The following is a 22493-nucleotide window of genomic DNA, read 5'->3' on the forward strand; positions in this document are numbered from 1 at the left end:
CACACTTTGACAAACTACCATACAACTGATTGTCTCTCAAGAACTGCAATACCTGCCTCAAGTGCTCCTCATGCTCCTTCTCATTCCAGGAATATATCAATATGTCATTGAGGAACACAATCACAAATCGGTCAAAGAAAGTGTGGAATATCCCATTCATGAGACTCATGAATATAGCTGGAGCATTTGTAAGACTGAATGGAACCATGGTGAACTCATAGTGGTTATACCTAGTATGAAAAGTGGTCTTGTGGATATCACTCTCTACTATTCTCAACTGGTACCCTGACTTTAGATCTATCTTGGAAAATAATTTGGCACCCTAAAGTTGATCAAATAAGTCATCGATCCTGGGCAAAGGGTATCGGTTCTTGATGGTCACTTTGTTCAACTGTCGGTAATCCATACATAACCGAAGGGATCCATCCTTCTTCTTTACAAAGATGACTGGTGTGCCCCAAGGGGAAATGCTAGGATGAATGTGATATTTCTCTAAGAGTTCCTCAAGCTGTATCTTGAGCTTATTAGGCTCATTAGTGGTCATCCTATATGGTGCTCTTGAAACTGGCTCATCTCCTAGTACAAGGTCTATGTAAAAATCAATCTCTCTACTAGGTGGCATACTAGGTAACTCGAAAGGAAACACGTCTACAAATTCCTTAAGGATAGGATGATCATCTAGTGAAGGCTCCTTGTCATCCTCTTCCTCTTTATAACTGATGGTGATGGCAAATAATTGGCATCCCTTTTGCATGCTCCACTTAAGTTGCATAGTGGAAATCATACGAAGTGATACGGGTCTATGAATCCCTGAAATTACGATGGAAGTACCATGATCATCCACATACTCAATCTTTTTCTGGTGACAATCCATCTTGGCTCTGTGGGCGTATAGTAAATCCATGCCAAGAACAATGCCATAAGATCCTAGTGGTGTGACTCGAAGGTCTATTAAGGTGGCCAACTACACTTCCCAACTAACTCCTTGCCTAGTTGCCACTATCCCGCAATGCTCCACAACCAATGGAGATATAAAAGAATCTATAGCTCCTGAATCAAACAAGATAGAGACACTACTACCTCTGATCATATCTGCAGCCTCTATGACTGTGGCCTGATGTTTTTCTTGGTGGTTGTCAACCACTGTGAAGACTCTATGGGACTTACCCATGTCCCCAACTGTAGGCTCTGAACCTATCATCCACTGACTACCTGCCATCTGACCCTGTGGACACTCTCTCTCCATGTGTCCCATGGCCCCACAAGTGAAACAAGAACCACATGTCTGAAACTGAACACCCTATGACCTAGAGTATGCTTGTCCTCCTATGCTACTCGATCCACTGTAACCACCCTTGGAGAACTGTTGAGTTCATGCCTGAGGTGTGTATGGAACCTGTGGTCACTGATCATGGCTAAGACCCTGTGTTTGCCACTATTTGGGCTTAAAGCCCTGCTGACCTTGTGGAGGCCTTTGCCTTTTTTTTTGTTGTGGCTGTTGTGGAGGAGGGAGTTTGAAGGACCCGGATGCATGTCTTCTATTACCCTTCCAATGGGGTTTCTGAAACCCAAGGGACTGAGGTGTAGGGTTCTGGTTCTGATACCAATCTCGCGTGTCGTACGATCTACCCTGAATCTCCTCTGATAGCAAGGCCTTCTCCATGGTGCCTGAAGGCTTCCTGGAGTTTCCATCCTAACTGATCCTGCTATTCCAGCATTCAATCCTCTAATAAACCGATTGGCGAGTAGCTTCTCATCTTTCAAGTAGTCAACATAGGGTAAGAGCTCAAGGAACTTGCTCTCATACTGGGACACTGAAATACCCTTCTGTTGAAGTTCATGGAACTCATCAATTCTGTGTTGCCTAAAGTGCTCTAATAGGTATCTATCTTTGAATCTCTCCATGAAGGTGTCGCAAGTGACGATGTCCACAGCTAGGTCATTCTTACACTCCTCCTGCCTCCACCATGTGGAATTTGTCCCTCTCAAAAGGTGAATAGAAACTCTGCCTTCAAATTTCTCTCATAGGGATGCAATATGAAGCACCTTTCTAGACTCAATAGCCAAGCCTGAACCTCTACCCCATTGGTAGATCCTGCAAATGATGATGGCTGAAGACGTAAAATTTCTCTGATCTGATCCCCGGGATCACAGGGTGCTCTTTGTAAAATTACTGGTGCCACAACTGGAGGTTCCTCAGGATGATGGACTGAATTAGGCTCATATTCAACCTGAGCCTCTATATGGTTAGGAGGTGGAATCCTACTCTGCTCCCTAGCTACTGATCTATGATTCTCATAAATCTGGTGCTCTACCTGATCATCCACTGCTGGGAGTCTATCTTAAACTATTCCTATCAAGTTCTGAAGTGAAACCAAAATGTCTCGGTTAGGGCCAATCAGTTGTTCGGGAGGATCTTCCTGATTCCCTTCTAGAACCGGCTCATCCCGCACAACATCTTCACATGCCATGCGAGAGCATCTAGGACCCCTACCACGCCTACGAGCTTGTCGTGTAGTCGGAGGCATCTTTCATGAAAATAAATAAATAATTTGGAGAAAAATAATAATTAAAGCGAAATGTAATGGAGAATCGTTCCTAGGGTTGGAAACCTTGCTCTGATACCAAAATGTCATGCCCAAACTTTTGGGCAAAAATGCAACAACAATTATTTTTAAAACAACATAAAATACTAAATACTCAACGATAAATATGAGATAAATAAGTTTGCCTAAGCTAAGGGTTCTCTCAAGCGTTAAAAGAATGTGTTCCTAAAGTTAATTTAATTAGCTTTACAAATATAATGTTTACAATTTTTAACTTGAATAATCCTACCCCAAGGGGTCATCACAACTCTTTATTAATTAATTAATTTACCCCAATTAATTCTCCAATTATTAATAAAGGGATATTAACCATTCCAAACAGTATTTAATTGTTTTTGGACTAATTAAAATAATGTTAACACATATTTTATTGAATTCAAATTAACTAATTGAGCAATAATAAAAAATGTGTTTAAATCCGTCTATTAAAATCAACTAAATCAAATATAAAAATAACCTAGCCAATAACCTCATTTAATTGCTGAAATAAATTTCACCAACATTAAATATTAAATATTAAATATTTGACATTAAACTACCTCCTTAACATTCAAATAATCAAATATTTAATATTCGATATTTAAAATGCCTCTTAAACTTAAATTTAATCATTATACTATTTAAAATTTTCATTAGAATACATCTTTAATAAATTTACCCAACATGAGTATAATATTGCTATATAATTAATTTTTTTACATCTTCCTTTAAATTCCCTAAATAGTCAACTAAACTAAATAATAACTTAAATTAAATGGGGTAATTCCCATTTCAAATTTTAAAAGAAATCTTTCCCCCCCCTTTTATTATTATCTCTTTTTCTAACCCTAACTAGGGTTTTATTTTAAAATCCTTATGACTCCCCCTTCTTTTCTTTTCTTTTTCATTTTATTTTACCCTAACCCGAAATTGGGTTAGGGTTTCATTTTACTACACATACTTACTCTTTTATATTTTTTTTTGTGTGTGTGTGTGCAGGTGAAAGGAGGCACAAAGGGACGAAGGCGGTCATGGCAGATAAGGCACACAGAGGGGCCGAAGGGAGGTGGATTATGGTGGAGGCGGCGACAGTGTATGTTGAGAGGCATGTGGGGTTTGTGGCGGGTGGTTTGTCATGGCAGCCACACCCACAGTCGCAGGGCTTGCCCCTACGACTATGGGGATGCCTTTGCCACAGGCCATGGGGCCTCTGCCCCGTGACTGTGGGGCGGCCTTCCCACAGTCGTAGGGGTAAGACTTATCGCTGTGGGTGTCCATGGTCCCTGCGACCCTGCCATAAGGGCCGAACCCCCAAACAAGAAGTTTGAAACCATTTTTTTTAGATGCAATTTTTTTTTTAAATGAATTTTTTTCATTATATATATATTTTTTAAAAGTAGCATAATATATGTGTGTGTGTGTGTGTGTGCGCGCACGTGCATGCGTGTGCATAGTCAATAGGAAATTTGTATTTTTGGGTATATATTTCAAATATATATATATATATATATATATATATATATATATATATATATATACTCGTGCAAAAATATATTTATTATGATTTAAATAATCTAATCTGTTTAACGAGGATATAAAATGTTACAAATAGCTTTGATTTAAATGTATATGAAATCTTCTTTTTTTTTGACTTAGATGTAGCACATATCTTATTTAATTTTTCTTACAACAGCATATTAGATTGATGCAAAATAATCGGTATTTAGAATATTTAACATAGATATGTGTGTGTGTGTGTGTGTGTGTGTGTATTTCTATTCCTAAATCTGCACTTTTCTTTTATGTTACACTAACTTAGAAACGGGTATAACAAATAATAGAAATAATTTATTTAACAACTGCAACTAATTCTTTCACATTTCTTTTTGATAAATAAAAAAGCAAGATGAAAATTTAAAAGAAGATTTAAACTAACACTTAAAAGTATTTTTCCTATATTTCTTTTTGAAACTACAAACAGAAATAGATTTTCCTTTTTATTTATAACTGCATTTCTAACACTTATTTTTTTGCAGAATGATAAAATAATAGAATGAAATGACTTAAATATTCATCTATTTTTATTTTCCATTTCCAATATGTATATCTTTTATTATCTAATGAAATAGAAAAAAAATTTCTTCCCAACCTTTTCAAGCAATATACATTATAAAGAAATAACTCAAATGCCTTTCTTTTCTCTTTATTTCTTGAATGAACTAATCAAAATAAATGTATTTGTTACTTCATTATTTCCCTTACACAAATAGGAAGATTACAAACTCAAGCCTCTTCATTTATACCGAATGAGGGCTTGTCAAATACATTTCTTTTTTTTGAAACTAAATACAATAAAATAGGAACTTGCAAGTAGATTTCACTCCATTCTTTAATTCAAGAAAACCTGCAATAACATTTGTAGGTTGTGAACATGGAGGCTCACCTCCCAACCTAGGCTTACATGAAGCCACCCCCGAGCTAGGAGAACCAAGGCTAAATGGGATACAACCAAAGCAAACATAACACAAGAAGACTCATAACTATAGAACTCCCATCCCAAGGATAAACAAAGTCACCAAGTGGCTATTTTTTTGTGGGGTGAAGGTGGACCAAGTACCTAGAGGAGAATCTCCAAATAGGAGAACACAATGCCTTTGCAAGGCTACCATAGTAGAATCACCACAAGTTACAACTTGTCCCAAAAAAATATCCTTATGTCCCCCATGGTATACAAGCCCAAATCTCCCCTTATGACCCCCATTACATATACATAAAAACAACAATGCAACAAGGATCCCATAACCCTTGTGTATCACTCTCTTCTAAGAAGAGAGTCTCTACACTATTAGGTTGTCAATGTTGGCAAATTCACACTCCAATGAGAAATTGTAGGTGATTGAAGGTATTGTCATTGATGGCACCACGCAGACACTAGCAGCGGCAGCGGCAAAGATGTTTACCAACACCCTGGCCGATAGGATTTTGTTTATTTTATTTTGTATTTAATTGTAAAATATTTTTGTAAGCCGACAAGGTGTATTGTAATAAGGCTCATATATATGTATGAGATCTTATAGAACATTTGTAATAGGAATATGAAGAGAAGGATAATATGTGCAAATATTAAGATAGATTGTGGAATAAGGTTTATGATTATTGCAAGAGCTTAAACTGGTACTGAACCTGGCATAGCAGATGCTGATCCAAGGTAGTACATGACATTGGATTTATATCATCCACTTTTGTAAGTCAGTGAGACTTCCTTTTTGTATTTATGCAGTGAGATTTAGGTAGTTGGCCTTCCTGCATGTGCAGGCCCCTATTGTATTAGTAACATTCACTTATTGGCCAGTGAGCGAATATTGTGGGTCACAAATCCCACCGAGGTTTTTCCCACACCAGCTTTCCTCGTTAAAAATATTGTGTTATGGTATGTTTTCTATGTTGTGTTTACTAATCTTATTTACTACATTATTTATGGTTTACCGGTACACTATTTTGGAATTCAATTCATTTAATAAGCTCAGAAAATCCATTAACCGATTAGATACTGATTCACCCCCCCCCTCTCAGTATCTTTGGGAATCCTCACAATGGGTATCAGAGCCTAGTCCTCTATGTTCAAAAGCCTAACAGCTTGAGGAAGATTCTGACATCAGTAGAGATGGAAAATTTGAGAAAGCAATTAGAAACAACTCTTTCAAACTATGATGCAGAAAAATTAAAAAATATGAAACTTGAAGATGATCTAAAGGCTGCACAGAAAATCATTCAGGGACTTCAAAGAAATATCACTATTGCTAGGAACAAAAGAAAAGAACTTTCTAAGAAGATGCAGAGTGATGATGATGAAAAGGAAACTCTTAATGACCTTGTGAACAAACTGAGACAAGAAAATAGTACAATGAAGAATGAGATGCAAGATATGACTATGAGGTTTTGCAAAGACATTGAAAACCAAAGAAGAATGAAGATGACTTGGCTAGAAGAATCAATGATGCCAGAAATGAAAATATAAGACTCAGTCATGAAAATGATATGTTGAAGACATATATAATTCACTTGGAGCATGACAAAATTGAACTCATGAGATAGAAAGATTTCTTAGAAAATGATTTGGCTACTGCAAATCAACACAAGGAGAAATTCAAGAAAATCTCAGAGGAACTTGATGACATGTTGAAAAATCAGAAACCTAATGGAGATACAAATGGCCTTGGCTTTGCAGTTGGTGAGAACTCCGGTACTACAAACAATCATGATCACAGTAAACTGGTAAGACAACCTAATGCCTACAAATTTAATGGAAAATTCTTTAACTGTAACAAGTATGGTAATAGAGAAAATTAGTGTAGATCTAGAAACTATCAGAACACCAATGCACCCATTGATCAATGTTCTAACTGCAATAAAGTTGGTCATAACTCATAAAATTGCAGAATGAATGTAAGATGTTATATTTGTGGAAGATTTGGACACTTATCTAATTAATGTAGAACACATACCAGCATAGGATATGGACAAGCTATTCAGAAAAACAATGTGAGTTGTTATGCTTGTAACAAGATTGGACATATTACAAAATTTTGTAGAAGGCATCACCAGCAAATAACAAAGGACCCAGTTTGAAAGGTAAAGAAAAGGTTGAAGAAGTAAAGCAAGAATTTTCAAAACAATGGATCAACAAGTTAGATATGAATGTTAATGAAGCTATTCCTTCACTGGTAGAACAAAGTATCATTCCACCGACAGGAGATTCTTCATATAACTGAAAAGAAACCTTTTGGGGTTATGGCAACAAATTGAAAAACGTGCTAATTTACCCTCGGTTGATGGTGAGAAGTTGAAATACTTCTTTACCGATAGATGTGTTATGTTTGACTTAACCGACAGACATTAAATGTGGTAGTTGATGGAAATGACATTATAAAGCAAGTATTTCTGGCTCTTTGTCATTCACCAAGCATTCAAATTTCCTGAGAGCGCAAAAATCCCGAGAAAAGGCATCCATAGTGAGAAGCAAAGCAAATCATTCAAGCACTCATACCTAAAGGCAAATTAAGGTATTTATAAAAATGTCTTCCTCCTCTGCACCTGAATTCATTACAAACCCTACTATGATCAAAGTTTTTAAGCGCCCTAGATCCATATTTAAGATTATTCCTGAAATTGCGAAGAAAGATGATACCCTAGGAGCATTCTCAAATATACCTAAAGGAGTTGCTTATGTTGAGGATCCTAGAATCTACATACATTGTCATATAGAAGAACTAGGAGATGATGAAATCAAGAACATGTACACAACTATTATATGTGATGAAAATGGAAATGTTAAATAGGAACATAAGATAGTGGAAACCCTAGGTTTTGTGGAGATTCTTAGTATTCCTAATAGCTGGTCTGACAAGACTAAAAAGGTTCCAAATGACACTGTAATGACCCTAACTGGTGCAACCTTTGACAAGAGATCCTTGAGAGTAAATGATGTAAAGGATACCAATGTAAGGTTCATTAGCATGATTCTTGGATACAAAGTTACACATGCCAACAGATTAAACTTTATTTCTAGCTTATGTATCAAAAGTGCTTATGACTTGGTAAACAACAATGCAGAAATTGACATATGCAAATACTTGAAGGATGAACTGATAGACAACCTACAGAAAATCAAAGCGGATAAGAAAGGGACTTTTAGATTTGGCAACCTACTTGTGTGTTTAATTCTATATATTACCAAGGAAATACCCGGTATTGGTGGAAAGGATTTTGGTTTTGACATCCCGATAGGAAAACAACTTTTGGACATACTAAACAACATGCGAGATGACAAAGAAAAGAACATAAATGAACATTTTCAAACACTAAAGGCTAGAATAAAAATTAGAGAAAGGCTATCTCAATCTATAGTAGATAAATATCAAAAGGAGATATGCTTTGTGATAAAGAAAGATGAAATTTGGATGGAGGTAGTGGTTTCAAGGACTATTTGGGTTATAGAAATGGGATATGAGGCAGATGAGAACATAATTGAAACTTATGCAAAAGCACTTCTAGAAGCCCCTAAAGAACCAACGGAAGAAATATTTGGTAGTGCTAAAACAATTGAAAGCAAAATTCAATCTCAGAAAAGAATAAAGAAAATTGAATAGATAGTTAGAAAAGGAACAAGGCAGGCAAAAGAAATCAAGGAAGATGTGAATAAAACCTGTATTAAGGAGAGTGACTTGGAAGGACTACAACCGGAAACACATCTTTCACCAGTTTCTACCTCGTCTGACAGTGAAATACTAGCATAATTTAAAAGGGTAGTAAGGAAAAGGAAAACCTCACCAATACCCGCTCCTATGCCTAAGAGAACAAGATAGAAACAACAGGCAGTTAGGCCTCCAACAAAGATGTTGACACCAAAGAAAAGGAAGGAAAAACAAGTTATCCCTCCTTTAAACAAACTTTTTAATGAGATAACTGAACATGGCAAATTGTCAAATATCAGCAAGTTGTATAACACACTTTCGAATGATGAAAAAGAAAGTATAGAAAATAGTGTTATCTTACACCTTGATATCTACAAGAATTTTTTTATGGAAGTTGTAGATGTTATAGCCAATGATTGTATAGAAGGTTAGAAGCAAGAAGGGTAGCAATTGTTGAATTGGATAAAAAGATCAAGATAGAAAAAGTACTTGCAGTTCACCCAGTGAACTCAACGCAAGAGATAGATGAATTAATAAGTGAGGCTAATCAAACAGTATTTTCAACCGGTCACCAACATGTAGCACTAATGACAGGAAGAGTTAATGAGATATCAGAAGAAATTGTAGACAAGTGGGATATATTCTTTGTTGAAAAGGAGAAACAAGAAGAGCTTAAGAGACCAAAGACTTTTAAAGTCTATCAAAAGGAAAAGAATAAGGGTAAAGGTAAGGTAGGTGGACCTCTGAGCATAAAGATAATAGACAACTTACCCCCACCTCCTTCTGATACTCCACTGGCAACAAAGAGTATGGAGACAACACATGAGGACACAAATCCTAATTCTGAGGTGTTTTATACAATGAATATCGACACACATGAAGTCAACATTATGGTTGATAAGGAATCAAGTGAGAAAAGAGATGTGGCATCTGAGCGACTGGTAGAAGACACAACAGTTGAGACAAATGTTGAAGATACAGTTGGAAATGTTGAAATTGGGAATGAACAACAAACTAAAAAATTAGTTGATCCCTTGGTTACTGGAATAGTGACTGATAACATTGAAAAAATAGATGAGATACCAGCTATAGAAAATCCTACTGAGTCATTAGTAGTGGACAATACTTAGATGTAAATAGAAGACCCAGTAGTGGATACCACTGTAAAATCATCAGAGGCACCATCAGAGAAATAGGTAGAGAGCACAAAGAAATAGGTAGAGCAACAAGTTCATTCACAGGTACATACAGAGATAGTGCCACCGGCTACAATTGAAAAATCCAAACCTTTGGTAGCTAAAATGCAGACACAAACTGACCCTCTAGAGAAAGAGGAAAGCAAAGCTATTACTACCACCGGTGGATTACAAATTGTGAAGGTAGTTGGATAGTCATCCGAAACCTCCATGATTGAATTTAGACCAACTAATGTGACAGAGGTATTGCTAGATTCAATTAAGAAAATAACAGATTGTAATGCATTGGCATATAAGGCTGTTGATGACATCATACCAATTTTAAAGATGATTGCACCCAAATATAACATAGAGAATAAAGATTCTTTAGGCCAATTAGACACATTGTCTAAACACATAACTGACAATCTTCTAACAATTGATCAAATCAATGAAGAGACTTTCAGAGAGAAAATGAATAAAGAGAAGGAAAAACTTGATGAATAATGATGAATAGTAAGTACTCAATAGATACTGAGAGGGGGGGTGAATCAGTATAGACAAAAACTTCCTTAAACCACTTTCATTGCAAAGACTGCACTAACTGGTAAACAACATCACTGATCTAAATCAGAGCACTACCAGTAAAACATAGTGAGACTATGAAACACATAAACCGATAATACTTAGATGTTCACAAAACCTAATAACTCATTTCCACTTCACCCATATGCATAAGAAAGTAAAACATCATCAGAAATATAATGACCATTGGATCAACATGCTTTACCACTTAACAGAAAACACTAAGACATCACATGAAAAAGAATCACACATAGCACACTGATTTTTAACATGGAAACCCAACTTAGAAAAACCACGGTGGGGATGAATACCCACAAGTTGTTCTTTGAACTCTTCTGAAGTCCACTCTATTAGGAGCCTAGTCTGGTTAAGGACTTTACAATAGGTTCTGCTCGGAACTGATCCTGCTAGGGATCGCTCGGTTAAGGGATGGCTAAATTCCCAGTTAAAGGTTAGAAACCTGTTAAAGGTTACCTCACAAGAGGATTTGAAGAAATCAATGATTCTGAGTCACCTTGTTAAAGGATTTACAAAAAGCCTATTAAAGCTACCTAGTTAAGGGATTTTCCAATTGCTGAAATGGTTAGAAATCAACAAGTAAAACATTGATTTAATAACAACACTAAATGCCAAGGAAGATCCACTTTAGTTCCTTCACATCTGCAATCACACTCTCCAGATCTTAACTCACTGAACCGGTCTGGCAAGAATCAAGTATCTCTTCACTTGGATACACACACAACCATTTTCTAATAACTTTATAATGCAAATCATCATCGACCTTATAGACAACAATTAGGTTGGTAGCTAAAACCTAAAACCCTAATCATCTAAGTTATCAATATAGTCGGTCCAATCCTGACCGTTCAATCACATTGCATAGTGTAAAACAATCTTAAACAAATATCAAGACATTCTCCGTTGTATGTTCTTTGCTACTTCTGGATGCTCATAACCCATCACACACTCTCTCTACCATTTACTAAGACTTCACACATTGGCGAGGTAGATAGGATCAATCTTCTTCATGCAAGATCCTCAAGGAAATCCTTCATGCACACAAGGCTGATGTGGCAACATGATCTAATCTTTATTTCAATGCTAACCCATCACAGGATGCCATCGATCGAATCACACAGACTTGAAATGCATCAACCAGAAACCCTAAAGCTAAGACTACCAACTGGTAGTCATATCAAATGAAACCTCGATACCGGTTCATATTCCAACATACCGGTTCACCATTTCACATATACCGTTTCACATCATCATACCGGTTCTCTTGCCAGTTTTCTTTCTTCAATATACCGGTTCATACTTTACCATATTGACATCAATGACAACATACATTATCATCATGTCAACCAACTCTACACATATGCCAATAATCTCCCCCTTTGGCATTGATGGCAATATACAAAGATATCTCTACGCTTCACATCTTATCCCCAATCTCTTCCATATTATGTCTCCAAAACTACAGATATCTTCTCTGCTTCACATCTTCTCCCCCTTTGACAACAATACCAAAGTGGAGGCATAGACATCTATGTTCCACTATGCTGCTCCCCCTGAGGAGTAGCATCCTTCAACACATCAATCCTAAAAAGATTTGAAAATGCAATACCTGACTGATGTGGAGCACATACCTTTAGTTCACCTCTTGAAGGGGCAACACCCCTAATTCACCTCTTAAATAGGTAAATGTAGCTTTCGGTAAAGGCTTGGTGAATATATCTGCTAATTGCTCCTTACTGGAAACATGTTCCAATATAACCTCTTTGTTTTGAACCTTCTCCCTCAATAAATGATACTTGAGCTCGAAATGCTTGGTTCTAGCATGCAATACCGGATTTTTGGAAATATTAATTGCACTTGTGTTGCAACAAAATATACTCACCGGTTCAGATACATGGACTTTGAACCCACTTAATGCATGCTTCATCCAAATTGTCTGAGTGCAGTTCATAAATGCTGCTACATATTCTGCTTCTATAGTAGACTGAGAGATACAACTCTGCTTCTTACTCATCCATGAGACTAGTCTACCAGTGAGAAAGAATGCACCACCAATTGTGCTCTTCCGTTCATCCATATTACCAACCCAATTGGCATTTGTAAACACTTTGAGGTTGAAATCATTACTGTATGAATACCACAATCCATAGTCTATAGTTCCCTTCAGATATCTAAGAATCCACTTGACTGCTACCAAGTGGGATTCTCTTGGACTTTTCTAGAAACGTGCAGCAATGCCCATTGCATGTGTTATGCCCGGTCTGTTGTGTACTACATAGTGCAACTTACCAATCATTGATCGGTAATCCTTCTCATTTACCAATGCTAAGTCATCTTCTTTTGACAATTTACAACTAGTTATCATTGGTATACCAACTGGTTTGGTATCTTCCATGCCAAAGGTCTTCAACACCTCTTTCACATACTTGGATTGAGTGATAAAGATACCATCTTTCATTTGTTGAATCTATAGTCCAGTGAAGAACTTAATCTCTCTGATTAGTGACATCTCAAATTCTTTCTTCATCTCATCTACAATTGCATGGCTCATCTTTTCATCTCCACCAAAAATTATGTCATCAACAAACACTTCATAGATCAGAATTTGATCTCCTTCTGACTTTAGATAGATATTGCTATCTTCACTTGTTCTTTCAAAACCAATCCTCACAAGATGGGAGTGTAAACATTCATACCATGCTCTAGGTGCTTGATTCAATCCATACAAGGCTTTATGTACCCTACACACCATATCACTATCTTCTGATAGGGAAAACCCATCTCGTTGCTCTATATCACTTCCTCTTCAAGTATTCCATTCAGGACTACAGATTTCACATCCATTTGATACACTTTGAATCCCTTGAAGGTTGCATATGCAAGAAGCATTCGAACTCCTTCCAATCTAGCTACTGGAGCAAAGGTTTCTCCATAGTCTTCTCCTTTTTCTTGAGCATATCCCTTACATACCAGTCTGGCTTTGTTTCTTACCACTGTGCCATCTTCAATCAGCTTGTTTCTAAAAACCCATTTGGTGCCAATAACATTTTTATTCTTAGGTCTAGGTACCAAAGACCATGTACCATTCTTTTCAATCTGATCAAGTTCCTCTTCCATAGCCTTAATCCAGTCTTCATCTTTGTGTGCCTCTTTAAATGTTTTAGGCTCAAATTCAGAAATCATGCAAGAATTTTCTCTAACCTTTCTTCTTGTAAGAATTCCTGCATCCTTATCTCCTATGATCTCCTTTGGATCATGATGTAGCTTTACATACCTAGGAATGATCTTAATAGATTCCTCTTGCTTTTCTTCTTCATCCCCATCTTCATCAGCATATACTGGTGTAGGAACACTGTTAGTGGTACTTGGTTGTTTTGCAACCAGTTCCTAGAAGGTTACAACCGATTCATCTACTGCTTTCTCACTACCAGTTTCCTTAGGTTCCTCACAGGTTTCATCAAATCTAACATTGATACTTTAAACAATTCTCTGAGTCCTATTGTTAAAACACTTAAGAGCTTTTCTCTTGGTGGAATACCCTAGGAATATTCCCTCATCAAATTTTGCATCAAACTTACTCTGGTGTTCACTCCTCTTGATATAACATTTGCTACCAAATAGTCTAAAGTAGCTTACTACAAGAGTCTTACTAGTCCAATACTCATAAGGAGTTTTATCCTTACCTTTCTTGATGAGTACCCGATTCATAGTGTAGACTGCAGTGCTCACTGCTTCTCTCCAAAAGGTGTGAGCAACCCTCCCTTGAATCAGCATCATTTTGGCTTCTTCAACTACAGTTCAGTTTTTTCTTTCTACTAGGCCATTTTGTTGTGGAGTTCAGGGGGCAGACAGTTGCCTCTTGATGCCATTCTCTTCACATTACTTATTGAATTCTTGAGAGGTGAACTCACCTCCTTGATCGATTCTAAGGCATTTGATCCTCTTACAGCTTTCCTTTTCAACTAGTGCTTTGAAGGCTTTGAACTTTCCAAAGCTTCAAACTTGTCTTTCAAGAATGTAACCCACATCATTCTTGAGCAATCATCAGTAAGAATCATAAAGTACCTATCTCCTTGAACACTCCTAGTTTTCATAGGACCACACAAATCAATATGCACAAGATCAAGTAAATTATCTGTTGGGAAAGATTTACCTTTGAAGGTTGAGGAAGACATTTTCCCTAGTTGACATTCTTTACACAAAGGATTCTTCGGTTTGTTCAGCACATGCAATCCTCTAACTGCCTTGATCTTACTGGCCTTCACAATGTTATCAAAATTTACATGGCAGAGTCTCCTATGCCATATCCAACTATCATCAAACTTAACCATTAGACATTGACTGATATTTGTATTTAGCTGAAATAAGTTACCTTTGTTCTGCATACCAGTGGGCATCAGTTCACCACTCTTTCCTTTTATTTTGCATACTCCATCTTTGAATTCATAATGAGCCCTTTATCATTTAGCTGAGAAACACTCAAAAGGTTATTCCTAAGACCTTCTACCCAATACACATTATCAACACTTCTTTTTCCATTTAGAGAAATGGACCCTTTGCCTTTTACCACACAAGGTGCATCATTACTAAATCAGACTACACCTCCATCATACTCTTCCAGAGACAGAAACTTTCTCCAGTCACCAGTCATGTGGTGAAAACAACCACTGTCAATAATCCACTCATTGGAATTATCAAAGTGGGAGACAAGAGCCTTCTTGTCTAACACATATTCCTTAACAACCACAAATACTATGTCTTTGCTTGCTTGATCTTTTAATTCATCATCAGTGACACCTTCATGAACTGCAACAAGACAGTTTCTCCTATTTCCTCCTTTGAACTTTTTGAACCTCTTTGGTTTGTCCTTATTATCACTATTAGGACAATTTACAACAATGTGTCCTATCCCATTGCAAGAAAATCATTTCAAAGGGAGCTTACCTCTATATTTTTCAGTTCCCTTAGGAAGTCTCTTGGCTAGAAGAGCTTCAAATTCCATCAAGATCTCCTCATCATCTATATCTCTACTTTTTCTTGGTTCACAACTGGTACTGGCTTCTTTGCCCTTTCTAAATAGTGCAACAAATTCTTTAAAGGCTGAATCAGTCTTCTGAACACTACCATCATAATTGTTTAGCTCATATGCGGTCAACTTAGCAATGATGGAATCTAAGGACACCTTTGTCTTGTCAATAGATCTGAACTCCTAAATAGAAGCAACCCTTATTGCATAGACTGGTAATAAGGTTCTCAAAACTTTGCTAACAACAATGGAATCATCCATTGTACCTCCTACACTCTTGATGTCTCCAATAATAGTTTTAATCCTTATCCCATATTGTTGAATGGTCTCTCCTTCAACCATCTGCATGTCTTCAAAATTTTCTCTAAGTCTTTCTTCCTTAGCTTGCTTCACATGCTCATCACCAGAATAGATAGACTCCAGAGCATCCCATACATCTTTGGGATTGTCTTTTTCTTGAACATCTATAAACTAAACACCAGATAGACTATTGATAAGAGATTCCTTGACTTGTCCATTCTCCTGAATTTCTCTTCTTTGATCATTTGTGAGAGTACCGGTAGGGACAACATAAGTATTCTCAACATAGCTCCAGTGTTGAGCACCCATGCTTTTAATGTATATCTTCATTTTGTCCTTCCATATCTTAAAGTTATCTCTATTAAACTTAGGGCCTTCCCTCTTCATCATTAGAATAGGATCTTTTCCTCAAGCGGTTAAACTTACAACATAGAGGACCTGGATGATGCTCTAATACCAAATGATGAATAATGATTAACAATAAGTACTCAATAGATACTGAGAGGGGGGGTGAATCAGTATAGACAAAAACTTACTTAAACCACTTTGATTGCAAAGACTACACTAATTGGTAAACAACATCACCTATCTAAATCAGGGCACTACTAGTAAAACACAGTGAGACTATGAAACACATAAACTGGTAACACTTAGATCTTCACAAAACCTAATAAATCATTTCCACTTCACCCATATGCATAAGCAAGTAAAACATCTTTAGAAATATAGTGACCACTAGATCAACATGCTTTACCACTTAACAGAAAACACTAAGACATCACATAAAAAGCATCACACATAACACACTGATTTTTCACGTGGAAACCCAACTGGGAAAAACCACGGTGGGATGAATACCCACAAGTTGTTCTTTGAACTCTTCTGAAGTCCGCTCTATTAGGAGCCTAGTCCGGTTAAGGACTTTACAATAGGTTCTACTAGGAACCGATCCTGCTAGGGATCACCTGGTTAAGGGATGGCTAAATACCCGGTTAAAGGTTAGAACCCTGTTAAAGGTTACCTCGCAAGAGGATTTGAAGAATTCAATGATTTTGAGTCAACTTGTTAAAGGATTTACAAAAAGCCTATTAAAGCTACCCGATTAAGGGATTTTCCAACTGCTGAAATGGTTAGAAATCAATAGGTAAAACACTGATATGATAACAACACTAAATTTCAAGGCAAATCCACTTTAGTTCCTTCACATCTGCAATCACACTCTACAAATCTTAACTCACTGCACTGATCTGGCAAGAATCAAGTATCTCTTCACTTGGATACACACACTACCATTTGCCAACAACTTTACAATGCAAATCATCATCAAACTTATAAACAATAATTAGGTTGGTAGCCAAAACCTAAAACCCTAAACATCTAGGTTATCAATACAGTCGGTCCAATCCTGACTGTTCAATCACATTGCATAGTGTAAAACAATCTTGAACAAATCTCAAGACATTCTCCAGGGTTTGTTCTTTGCCACTTCTGGAAGCTGATAACCCATCACACACTCTCCACCATTTACTGAGACTTCACACATTCCTGAGGTAGATATGATCAATCTTCTTCATGCAAGATCCTCAAGGAAATCCTTCACGCACACAAGGTTGATGTGGCAACATGATCTGATCTTCATTTCAATGCTAAACCATCACAGGATATCGTCGGTCAAATCACACAGACTTGAAATACATCAACCGAAAACCCTGAAGCTGAGACTACCAACTGGTAGTCATATCAAATGAAACCCTAATAATAGTTCACATTCCAACATATCGGCTCACCATTTCTCATATACTAGTTCACATCATCATGCTGGTTCTCTTGCCAGTTTGCTTTCATCAATATACCAGTTCATGATTTAGCATATTGACATCAATGACAGCATACATTATCATCATGTCAACCAACTCTACACATATGCCAACAAAATTCTTTGATGAGACAGTCAAGAAGAATAAAGAACATATGGATACATTATTACCAGTACTAGGCAAGACAATTTTGGACTTCAAGAAATTGTACAAAGATACATGCAAAACAAACATTTTAACAAAAGATATAGATAAAGAGATCAGCATAGCTCAAAAGGAAATCAATGATATTGATGACAACTTAATAGGTTCATCGGATTCAATATTGGTAGTAGAACAGAAAATTGTAGGATTTGAAGAGAAAATAGAAAAACTTGAAAAAGATAAGGAAAGGTTAAAATTTAAGGCAAAGGAACTGAAGTGTAGACTAGGTCCTAAACTGGATATCCTCATCTCTTTGAGAAAAGAGATTTCTAAGGCTCTTGTTCTAGGAATTAAGATACCGGAAGTACAAATGCACTTTCTCACCAGTGCAATCCAGAGGACTGAAACAACACTAAAAGATAGTGAGAGATTCTACAACAGTCTGAATGTTGCCTTAGCAGATTTATATCAAATCATAACGAACCAATTACAAGGATCTAGACAGGAACTACACTCAATTGACATTGAATGACAACCTTTGTCATTGATGCCAAAGGGGGAGTAGTAGAGGATGATAAAAAGAAATAAGGATAAGAAAAATGTATGACAGAAGAGATCATCTGCTCAGGGGGAGCACACAATTTTGATAGTTTGGGTAAGACATATTTGGATACACATTTTGGCTTTTTCTCATGAGTGTTGCCATCAATGCCAAAGGGGGAGATTGTTGGCAAATGCACACTCCAATGAGAAATTGTAGGTTATTGAAGGTATTGTCATTTATGGCAACCTTACAATCTTATGGCACCACCCAGACACTAGCACAGGCACAGACACCGGCACCGACACCGACAAAGATGTTTACCAGCACCCTGGCCGACAGGATTTTGTTTATTGTATTTTGTATTTAATTGTAAAATATTTTTGTAAGTCGACAAGGCGTATTGTAATAAAGCTCATATGTAAGTATGAGATCTTATACAACATCTGTAATAGGAATATGAAGAGAAGGATAATATGTGTGAATATTAAGGCAGATTATGGAATAAGGTTTATGATTATTGAAAGAGCTTAAATCGGTACTAAACCTAGCATAGCAGATGCTGATCCAAAGTAGTACATGACATTGGATTTATATAATCCACTTTTGTAAGTTAGTGAGACTTCCTTTTTGTATTTAAGTAGTGAGCTTTAGGTAGTTGTCCTTCCTGCATGTGAAGGCCCCTATTGTATCAGTAATATTCACTTATTGGCCAGTGAGCGAATATTGTGGGTCACAAATCCCATCGAGATTTTTCCCACACTAGGTTTCCTCATTAAAAATATTGTGTTATGGTGTGCTTTCTATGTTAATTTTACTAATCTTATTTACTACATTATTTTTGGTTTACCGATACACTATTTTGGAATGCAGTTCATTTAATAAGTTTGGAAAATCCATTAACTTGTTAGATACTGATTCACCTCGCTCTCTCAGTATCTTTGGGAATCCTAATAGTCAAGAAACCCTTCATCCCCAAGGATACTCTACCCTCCCAAGGTTGAGTATGGCCTTGAAACACCCAAAAACACATAAAATGAAACATGCAAGACAAAATACATAAGGAAGAACTCAAACAATCTTCCCAAGCCTACAAAGAAAACAACCATAGAAAAGCACAAACAATCTTTTCACATTAACAATACAAACATATATAAGAGAGTATTTCAACCAACCTTAAAACCTACAAATGGAAATGAGCAGAAGTTGTAGGAGAGTTTCCCAATCCACTATTCTTTTTCCCTCTCAAGACTTAGAAAAAATCAACTCCAAAAACTAAAAAAAAAACTTGAACAAAAATTCTATGTCTCCAAAAATAGAGAGTGGGTGATCAAAATTCTCCTTCTCAAACTATTCCCTAAGAAGACTCTCCTCACTCTTTCCAATCTTCTTGGAAAGGGTGAGAGATTTTCATAGGTTTCTCTTCCCAACACCTTACAAGCTCTCTAAAAAAGGCAACGCAAAAAGGTAAAAGAAAATGGGGAAGAGCAAATATCACTCATTTGGAATGTTGTCTAACCTAGGTGAGATCCTCAAAAGTTGAAATTCGGCCATCTTGAAAAACTCAACTTTTGAGGTGACTAAACAATGACCAGGGAGTGGACACATGGCTAAAACTGGCCTTTACCCATAGGTATAACATATGGTGCATTAAAAATGCCCCTAACCTAACCTCAGGAGTTAGTTTAACCCTATATAAACTCACCCAAATTTTACCTATGGGTCAACCTTGAGTTGACCTTTCTAATGGCTCCCTATCCAAGACTTTCTTGGGACCATACTAGGGTATTTTGAAAAATGCTTTGGTAAAACAAATTCCCTCCAAGGGACATGTGTTGGCATATGTGCAGAGCATGATGACATGATGATATTGTATGTTGTCATTGATGTCAATATGTTGAAGTATGAACTAGTATGTTGTAGTAAGCAAACTGACAAGAGAATCGGTATGCTGATGTAAACCGTATTTGTGAAAAAGTGAAGTGGTATGTTTGTTCAAGGTGAACTGGTATGTTGGAATGAGAACCGGTAAATGGAAGTTTTGTATCGGGGTTTCATTTGGCATGACTACCGGTTGGTAGTCTCAACTTCAGAGTTTTCGGTTGATACATTCCAAGATTGTGTGATTCAACTGATGACATCTTGTGATGAGTTAGCATTGTAATGAAGACCAGATAGGTGTTGCCACGTTAGCCTTGTGCGCATGAAGGATTTCCTTGAGGACCTTACATGGAGACTGATCCTATCTACCTCGAGAATGTGCGAAGTCTTTGTAAACAGTGGAGAGCGCATGATGAGTTATCAACTTCCTAAAGAGACAAAGAATGAATATTGGAGAACATCTTGAGATCTGTTCAAGACTGTTGTTTTCAATGCAGTGTGATTAACAGTCAGGATTGAACCAACTAGATTGTAAAACCTAAATGTTTAGGGTTTAGGGTTTATGCTACCAACCTATCTATTTCCTATAAGGTCGATGATGTTTTTCATTTTGAAGTTGTTGGCAAATGTTATGTGTGTATCCAAGTGAAGAGATACTTGATTCTTGCCAGACTGGAGAAGTGTGTTGATACCTGCAGAGTGTGATTGCAGAAGAGAAGGAGCTAAAGTGGATCTGCCTTGGCATTGAGTGCTATTATCAGATCAGTGTATTACCTATTGACTTCTAACCATTTCAGTAGTTGGAAAATCCTTTAACCATGTAGCTTTAACATACTTTTTTGTAAATCCTTGAATAGGGTGACTCATTTCAATGAGCTCTTCAAATCATCTTGTGAGGTAGCCTTTAACAGGGTTCTAACCTTTAACTGGGTATTTAGCCATCCCTTAACTGGGTGACCCCTAGCAGGATTAGTTCCTAGTAGAGCCTATTGTAATAGTCTTTAACCGGACTAGGCTCCTAACAGAGCGGACTTCAAAAGAGTTCAAAGAGCAGCTTGTGGGTATTCATCCCAACTATGGTTTTTCCCAGTTGGGTTTCCTTGTGAAAAATCAGTGTGTCATGTGTGATGGCTTTCATGTGATGGTTTAGTGTTTTATGTCAAACTGGTAAAATATGTTGAACTAGTAGTCATTATATTTTTTATGATAGATTACTTGTTTATGCATAAGGGTGAAGTGGAAATGAGGCATTAGATTGTATGGAAAGCTAAGGGTTTCCAGTTTGTGTCTTTTGTTTTCTCATTGTGTTTTACCGGTAGTAATCTGATTTCGACCAGTGTTAATGCTTGCCAGTCAAAGTTTAGTGTGTGCAGTCAAACTAGTTCAAGGAAAGTGTTTTTGCCTATACTAATTTACCCCCCCCCCCTCTCAGTACCGGTTTGGTACTAACTGTTTATCATTTATTCATCAATTGGTATCAAAGCATCTTCCAGGTTCTCTGTGTTGTAAGCTCAACCGCTTGAGGAAAATATCCTACTCTAATGATGAAGAGGGAAGGTCCAAAGTTCAAGAGAGGCAACTTTAAAATATGGAAGGACAAAATGAAGATATACATTAGAAGCATGGGTGCTCAACACTAGAGCTATGTTGTGAATGCTTATGTTATCCCTACTGGTACTCTCACCGATGATCAAAAGAGAGAGATTCAAGAGAATGGGCAAGTCATGGAACCCCTAATTAGCAGTCTATCTAACATTGAGTTTATTGATGTTCATGATAAAGAGAATCCCAAAGAAGTATGGGATTCTCTTGAGAATATCTATGGTGGTGATGAGCATGTGAAACAAGATAAGAAAGAGAGCCTTAGGGGAAAGTTTGAAGACATGCGGACGGTTGAAGGAGAGACCATTCAACAATATGGAATAAGAATCAAAATTGTTGTTGGAGACATCAAGAGTGTAGGTGGTAAAATAGATGATTTCACTATTGTTAGCAAAGTCTTGAGATCCTTATTAGCGGTCTATGCAATAAGGGTTGTTGTTATTCAGGAGTTGAAGTCTATAGACAAGACAAAGGTATCCCTACACTCCATCATTGCAAAGTTTACCACATATGAGCTAAATAATTATGATGGTAGTATTCAGAAGACTGAATCATCCTTTAGAGCATCTGTTGCACCATCTAGAAAGGGCAAAGAAGCTAGTAGCAGTGGTGAACCAAGACAAAG

This window comes from Cryptomeria japonica, chromosome 3 (genome assembly GCF_030272615.1).
Source record: "Cryptomeria japonica chromosome 3, Sugi_1.0, whole genome shotgun sequence".
Taxonomy (NCBI): domain Eukaryota; kingdom Viridiplantae; phylum Streptophyta; class Pinopsida; order Cupressales; family Cupressaceae; genus Cryptomeria; species Cryptomeria japonica.